This window comes from Panthera onca, chromosome B1, assembly GCF_046562875.1.
Source record: "Panthera onca isolate mPanOnc1 chromosome B1, mPanOnc1 haplotype 2, whole genome shotgun sequence".
Classification (NCBI taxonomy): Eukaryota; Metazoa; Chordata; class Mammalia; order Carnivora; family Felidae; genus Panthera; species Panthera onca.
In genome coordinates this window covers 163,167,361-163,175,342 of record NC_138342.1, presented here as the reverse complement: position 1 = coordinate 163,175,342, position 7,982 = coordinate 163,167,361, and the positions used below count along the sequence as shown (strand labels likewise).

At 49.5% G+C, this 7,982-nt stretch overlaps 1 protein-coding gene across 2 annotated transcripts in view; it reads left to right on the top strand.

Annotated features, from left to right (window-relative positions):
* Positions 1-255: 255 nt before the first annotated feature.
* ZMAT4 (zinc finger matrin-type 4) overlaps positions 256-7,982 on the top strand; it is a 352,176-nt gene continuing 344,449 nt past the window's right edge. Inside the window, exon 1 of one of the 2 annotated variants that reach the window (XM_078445520.2) lies at positions 256-456. The gene's annotated coding sequence lies outside the window, so the exon portion shown is untranslated. The remainder of the gene's footprint in view (positions 457-7,982) is intronic. The other variant, XM_078445519.2, reaches the window with a different exon arrangement.

Here is a 7,982-nt window from a genome sequence, read left to right as displayed (position 1 = left end):
ACCCCCACCCATTCTCGAGCTCTCTTTCTCCCCCACCCCCTACTTTTTCTACTCTCCCCTCCTCCCTCCACTGGACTCCCAGTCCTGACTGCGACCCCCCCCACCCCCACCCCCGCCAGGCTCGGGGAGAGCCTTACAGGTTGTCAATGAAACATGGAATTATTTCCTTTGATGGCTTAGATAATAGTAGGAGCCAAGGCAATGAGTGAGGTCGGCTGAAACCAATGCAGTCCTGCCCGGGACTGGAGAGCCAATCGCAGGAGCAGAGGGCGGGGCGTCGGCGCCAGCAGATAATTGCTAAGTGCATCGCTAGCACAGTTGGGCCGAGCTGCCGAAAGGTCTGGTCGCAGAGACAGGAACGCGTAATCCTCAGCGTGCTCCATCCCGACACCATCGTTCCACGGCTCGGCAGGGCAGCGAGCCTCTGGCCACCAGCCCCTCTGCTCCGCGGAAAAGGTACTCCTGTCTGCGTCCCGGGGGGTGCGGCTCCTGCTCTCCCCTTCTCAGTGGCTTGCAGTTTAGCTTATGTGTAGAGGGATTGCAGAAAGAAAAGTTTAGGCGAGGAAACGTGACAGATATAGGAAATCACCATCATTTGTTGGGATGAAAACAAGCTGACAATTTGGAAAACTTCTGCGCTGTCTAGAACTGGCTTTGTTTACTACTTTCGCAATTAGCTGCACCCAGGTCTGTGGAAATAGGTCTGGTCTTGGGCTAGGGTGACTGCACGGTTGGGGTGTAAATTCAGGTTTGCTGGGTGAAGGGAATTGGACCCCTGGATGTGCCACTTCCTGGCGGACCCATTGTTGGAAAGCTGACACTGAGAAACATGACTGGTGGTTGGGTTTTCTCCATAGGGTCTGCCCCCTCTCCATTACCTTGACCTGCCTTCCCCCAACTATATGACCTTCAACTTGAGCCCTTCCTCAAACTTCTGCGACCTTCCTCCCTCCTACTCCTTGCCCATTCTGTCTCAGTTCATTTTGCTTGGTGGGAAAAAAAATTTCCTGGGGGTGTGGGAGGCTGTCCTGTTTGACCTGATGGGCATCCGTGTGACACACAACTTGGGGAAAAACCAACGAAACAGTTGTCAGAGGAGAAGAAATAACTTAATTGATTAGCTCCCGAAAACTGGAAGACTTTCCAGGCTTGGTGTGTCCTGAAATAGAGGGGTTGGAGCTAAATTGTATCCCGTGTGAAGGTTACACCCTTACCAGAGAAGGGCTGTCCAGTGCTAAGCGTGCCAAGGGCTCTTGGAGGTGGAGGCTGGTGGGAGGGGCAGGCTCTGAGGGGTTGGGTCTGTTTAGGTGCGCAGGTCCATCTGTGCCCCAGAGGGTGCTGGAGCCACCGTCTACACTGCTTCTGATCATTGCTATTCGAGCAAAAATGCACGCCATGGTCAGCGGCTGGTTCAGCCTCGAAGCACCCTTGTGCATTCTAAATTGTGGGACCACAAGGGCCTCACTTGTTCTGAGACCCAGATTTGCGTGTGTGGAAAACTCCTTTCCCAGAGTTTCTGCAAATGGGAGATGTTAGGTAGGTAGGCCTCCCCTAGGAAGTATGGAGAGAAGGTGATGAGCTTGGTCTTGAACTTTCTGCCTGCTTTGGCGCAGGCAGCTCCTATTTGAATGCCCTATAGCACTTCACCAGGTCTGTCCTCTGACCTCCTGGATGCTCTGAAGCTGCGGGTCCGGGACTGATCTTACAAGTCCTTGGGGCTTTAGCGGGGGTCAGGTGCATTGCTTCACCCTGATTTCTATCCTAGACCTGAAGCTGAGGAGTTCGATTCCCAGTCCTGGGAAGGATCCTCCAGCAACCCCTTGTCCCTATGACACCCTTGCTGCTGAGGTGCAGATGACAGTCCCCCTTCTCGGGCTCTCCAAATCACTTTCAGTATTTAATTCTTCTTTTCTTTAATTGCCACAACAGGTTCCCCACCTCCATTAAGCAGCTATTTCGGGTGGCTGCTGTTATTGTGGAAGCTCTACTCACAATGGTTAAAAAAAAAAAAAAACAACAACAGCTGCCTGACTTTTTTTTTTTTTTTTTTGGTCAGGATACAGTCAGCTTTCTCTTCTGCACATGTTGTCTGACAGTAAACACAACAAACTTGCAGCCCTGCAAATTATGCCTTTGTGTTTGGGAGCCTGGAGTAAACTCAGAGCTTTTATCTGCTGTTTGGGGCATATTTGGCCACACACCCTCACCCCTGTGGTCTGTCTAGGGCACGTGAGCCCCAGAGAGCCCTGGAGAGGCAGCACCTAGCAGGTGGGGCGGGGGGGAGTTCGAAAGGGGGCACTTTGGTTTTCAAGAAGGCAGTCATAAAACTGGAAAATGTTTTTGAGTTCAAGGGGGTGCCTGGAACCAAAAAACCGGCAGCAAAATTGAGGGTCCTTTCAATTGATGCTGAGCTGCTAGATTTCTATCATGATAGAGGACATTCAAAGTAAGGCTTTTAAACCAGCTCCTGAATGGTGACTCATGCAGGGAGAGGAAAAAGGCAGGGTGGGGGAAGGGGGCAGAGGGAGCTTGGAAAGTGCAAGTGGGACACACTGGAACACTTGCCTTCTTCCTCCTCCTCATCCCTCTTCCTTGTAGTTCCCCATTTGGAACAAAGATTATTAAAATAACAACTCTAGACTAAAAAAAGCATAATAGGAGCTGAAGAATAATTGATGAAATGCAAAACACCATCCCTGCAACTTCACCTTGGATGGGGCATGAAATCCAGGATCCAGCCACACCGCTGTGATCCACTTTGGAGAATTCATTCTCTGGTATCAGGTTGATTAGTTCCTTGGGAAGCCTGGCCCAGGTTTATGTGTGAAGGGACTGATTGGTGCTCAGAAGATTGCATTTGTTACTCATTATTTCATCAAACATGGTAGCTGTAGCCAGAATCCTGGGCAAGCGCCATCCATAGGTCTAGCATTTTCTCCTCTCCCCAATTGGGCAACAAGGTTTTCTCTCTTTTAACTACTGTGCTAAGCAGGGGTTGTCTCTTTGTGTGCCTTTGCAAGCCCTGGGTGACTTACCTGGCAAGTCAAATCCCTTCCTTACTTTTCTGTTCCTCTTTCCTGTCCTCTCTTTTCATCATGAACACATCAGTAAATAATCTCTTTGCCAACCTACTTTGATCTCGTCATTTTGTGCCAATTTTGCTGTTAAAGAAACCTGTCCCCTGAAACCCTGAAAAAAGGATTGAAAACATATGAAAATTTTTATCAGAGAAGAGCCTTTTAGTCTTCCTATTTGAACATTTAATTTTGTTGTTTTGGGGAAATCAAATAAGCATGTTTATTGTGTTAGGCGTTTTTGTAAGTGGCCGTTGAGATGTCTTCTTTTTTTTCTTGGGTAGTTGCGTGAACTCCCCGGTTACCCTGGGGGTGTGTGCGTCTGGAGGTTTGAAATAATCTGGAGCATCCCCTGAAAGGTGAGGAGATTGGAGCATGATGGTTCGGTTTATTCATCACGGGGTGAAGGCTGTTTGGAAACCTGGGCTCTGAAATGTACGCACCACACACGGTTATTTTCTCCCGTTATTCTTCACTTTGGAAGATTTCGTGGCCCCAAATGATTAGTAATAGTTCACCTGACTTACTTTTCCTTATGCACATGCGCCCTACCTCCCTCCCCATTATGGAGTTGTTGCACAATTGCTGAACAATCTTACTTAATCTGGTATATGCCTCTCTTTCTTCCTTCCCTTATGATTCTTCCTTCCCGTCACTTAAGGGCACCCTAGAGGTTGAGATTTAATTTTAGACACCCTGCTCACCTCACTGCTGGAACACTTAACCAGGGGAAGTCAAGAGTTCTGGGATGCACATGGAGTTGCCCTGCGGGAGCAGTGAGGCAATCCTTCACCACGTTCGGTTCCATGCAGACCTTACAAGAACGCCTGTGGTGGTGCAGCCACCCCTTGGGAGGCAGGTGGGGCAGATGTACTGAGCACAGACCTATTAGACGCATAGGGATTCCACCAGGCATGACCCTCACTGTTCCACTATCCTGCGGCTCGCCCACCCGCAGTCCCCATGCATTGGACTGACCTTGGAGACATTAGCCAGCAGTGATATGTGCCTGTCATTCTCTCAATTTCTTTGTTCCTTGTTCTCTTCTCACCCCTAAATTTCTCTATCAAGAGTTAGAAAGGATCAAATCTACTTATTCATACTAAGGTGTAAATAGTTAAGAGTGGTGCCACTTATGCAGGTATTTGAGTTCTAAATGGAAATCCAAGATGTTTAGAGTGGAGTTGCAGACATCTGCCTTGGGATTTGGAAGATGGAGTTTGGATAGGGAGTGTCTGGGCAGTTGTGAGCCTTTGCTTTTTGGTTAAGGCTGGTCCTGCTCTTACCATGTCAAGGACACGCTACAGGCACTCAGAGCCCCATGCTGGCACTATTTGGGGTCTGGCACCTGGAGCTTGATCCCTCAGACTTGACCTTGGGTGCTGCACTTATTTTCCCTCTCTGACCTCAGTTTCCTTGTATATAAACTCAGGGGCTTGGCCTATGTCCTCATGATCTCTTTCTGCTCTGACCTTCTCTCTGGATTTTGCCAGTGGAGTCCTACATCCAGCTGAGGATGTTATGGCTCTGGGAGGACTTGGAGCTTGCAGAGCATCCTCCAATGTGGGCCACGGTGCTCAGTGATGCTTTCAGAGCCAGAATCCGTGGAGGCAGGTCGGAGGGACGGTGGGTGCTCTGCCACAAGAAAAACAGGCTGAGGGTGATGTAATAACTGATTTTGGTTTAGGAGGGGATGTTATATGGAGGATGGCGACCAGCTGTTCTCCATCTCCAGTAGGATTGAACGAGAGAAAATAGACAGAAATTGCAGCAGATGGACTTAGATTAGGTATGAGGAAGAATTTTCCGTCAGCAAGAGTTGTTAAAAAGGGAAGGTTGTGGAGCCTCCGTGATGATCTTTAGGAAATGGATAAGCAGAAGATTCAGCTGGAGGAGGAGGCGGAAGGAGGGGCCCGTCTGGCCCAGGGATCCTGGCCCTTTCCCGAGGGGGGGCCCTTTGTGGTTGCTCAGAAGCCTCACCTTTGCTCTGGGGCTATCAGAGTGGCTGAGAGCCGAAGTCCTTGGGCCAGCAGGGCTGGCCAGGTGCTGTCTTGACTGGCAGATCCTGTCTACTGCTTGAGGCCCTGTCTTCAAGTCTAATCTTTCACTTCCAGGTGTGGCAAATGAGGCCTGGAGAGGAAGCGGGCCTCGGTGGCCTCCTCACACACTGACCAATGGCAGAGCCAGAACCAGAATCAGCTCCCCCTTGCTTCCAAATTGAATAGCCCATTTACTTTTTCTGGGCTCCTGATTTTTCTCTAAGCAAATGGTGGAGACAGGGGCACCTGCAGTTAAGCAGTATTTATTGAGTGCCTGTTACGAGCATGGTATACTTACTCAACTCCACCTTCCCTGATTTATACAGCAAACCGTTCAGCTCCAGTTGGTGATCGGGCAGCACTACCATGAGCCCAGAGCTGGACAAATGCCTGCCAGAAACTGCAGCAGAAAAGAGGGAATGAGGGTGCAGCGGGAGGATGAGGAGGAGTGATATGAAAAAAAAAATATTTACTCTGCATCTTACGGAGGTGAGAAACTTTAGATGTCTAGTTCAAGCTCCTTGTTGGATGAATGAAATGAGACGTCCCCAGCACACATAAGATCTGGATAAGACCCTTATATCATCAGTTACCTTTATAAAACGAAACAGAATTTGGAATTTCATGCAGATTGTCATTTCTAAGAGAAGCTTCTACAACATGGGGCTGCAATTCCACATTTCTTCCAGCCAGACTTGATTTGTTTCTGGGCATGTACATCTCTGGGGCATGCTTGGAGCCCCTCCAGGGAGGCCCAGGGCCAGAGCCTACAGCGGCGAGGGGGTGGGCGGTCTCAAGGCCCAGAGGCAGGCTCCCTCTGGTGTCAGGGGAGGAACAGGACGCTGCTGTCCAGCCGGCAGCCTCGGGATGAAAACAGCCTCACGCTCTCAAGAATCAGGCAGAGAGGCTGTGCGGGCTTTGCCTTGCAGTGGTTTGAGCCTTGTAGGAAGCAAGATGAATTGGTGAAGTGGGCACCACAAAGTAAATTCATAGTTAAGAAGTGCACGTGTGTAGTCGCTGAGTAAAAGGAAGGAAACAGGGAGGTCTGTGCTGGGCCAGCTAGGGGCTGGCAGGGGGTGTTCAGGGCATGTCTCTGTGCTAACCAATGCATTCCGAGCGCTCTGCCCAGCACTCAGGCAGGCACTAGGGAGTCTATCAGGAACGACATGGGTGTGTGTGATCCCTGTCCTGTGGGAAGTTGCCTGGGAAGACCAGCAGCCCCTGAGGCAGCCCAGCAGGACATGTGTCTGAGGAACTGCCAAGACAGAAGGTGCAGGGGGAAACGAAGGGGAAGAGAGGACACCAGGTGCCAGGGGCCAGGCTGCCCAGGTTGTGAGACAGGCTTGAAGGGTGGAGAGGGCTGGGGTAGCTGAGGGAGAGGAGCGGGTAGGTAACACAAGAAACGACAGAAAGCCAAGGCATGTCAGAGCCTGTCTTCAGAAGGTAAAAGTGCCTACAGCCACAGAGAACCTCGAGAGATTCATCAGAGGAGTGGGCTAACCCAGGGCAACCTTGTCTCAATCCCACTGCCATTGTCCCTTTCCATCCAGAATGACACTCAGCTGACTTCACATTTCTGCCCTCAACTTTGGTGCCATAGACTGCACTAGGACACAGCAAGTTGTTGTGGGCGTGATGGTAGTAGGTCCTGGATGCAGGGTACACATGGTTAGCCTTACTTGGCATGGTCAGAGGATTCCTCTTGGGGAGAGGAACACCTGAGAAATAAATAGGATCCCACCAGGTGGATGGAGAGGTGAGAAGGAGGGCAGCCACATTTGCAAGACTCAGAAGCATGAAACAGCACAGTGTGTCAGAGCCCTATGAGTAATACTTGGGTGTTGCTACATCTTGAGCACATGAGGTTTGTTTTTGGGGGTGCGGGAGAGAGAGGGGGTGGAAGTGTCCCCAGGTAGGGAAGGACCAGCTGGCCAGACTGAGGAGCAGAAGGGTTTTAGGCAGGGAAAGGCAGTCACATTTGCATTTAGGACAAAGGAATTGTGGAATGGAGGGTGGGGGTGAGTTTTGGGAGAGGCAAGGCTGGGCTAGAGAGGCTGGTCCTGAAGTCATTTGCTGCGGTTTGGGTGAACAATGATGAGGGCCTGAAGGGAGACTGTGGCAATGGAAGAAGAGAAGGGGACAGCATCAAAGGGTGATGCTTTGACTTCTTAAGTTATACTTGATCAGGCAAAAATGAAGAGGAATTTTTCATCCCTTAGAGGAGACGCTGACAGGTGACAAGGAAAGGTCACATGGGTCGATGACAGAGAGAGCAGTGCTCCCCACTGAAGACAGGACAGGAGCAAATGGGCTTCAACAACAGGAAAAGGATATAAGCTAGACTTTAATGCCTTAATGGAGGGATTGTTAAACACGGGGACAGGGTCAGCAAAGACGGCTATGGACTAATTCTCTTCTCTGTAGAGTATTCAAAAATCAGTCTGTCCCCTGACAGAAAAGTGAGCAAAGGGTGTGAATAGGTAGCACAAACAAAGAGAAAACAAACACAAATGTCCAGAAAAAAGACGTACAGGTGTCCAACCTCCCTAATAACTAAAATATTACTTTAAAAACAAGGTATCCTTATCCACCTACCAGCTGAGCAAAAATGAAAATGAAATGCCCCGTGTTGTTGAGATGCCAGGAAGTGGACATTGGCAGACATAGCTGATGGGAAGATCATTTGCAAACACGGGAGTCATGTCTCAAAAAGATACCCTTTAAACCAGTAAGCAGTTCGTCTTCTAGGAATTTTTCCTACGGAAATAATCAGAGCTGTGCAAAATAGTTCTAATCAAGGATATTCCTTTCAGCATTATCATTATAACAAAACATTGTATGGGGGGATTAATTAAGTCTAATATGGCTC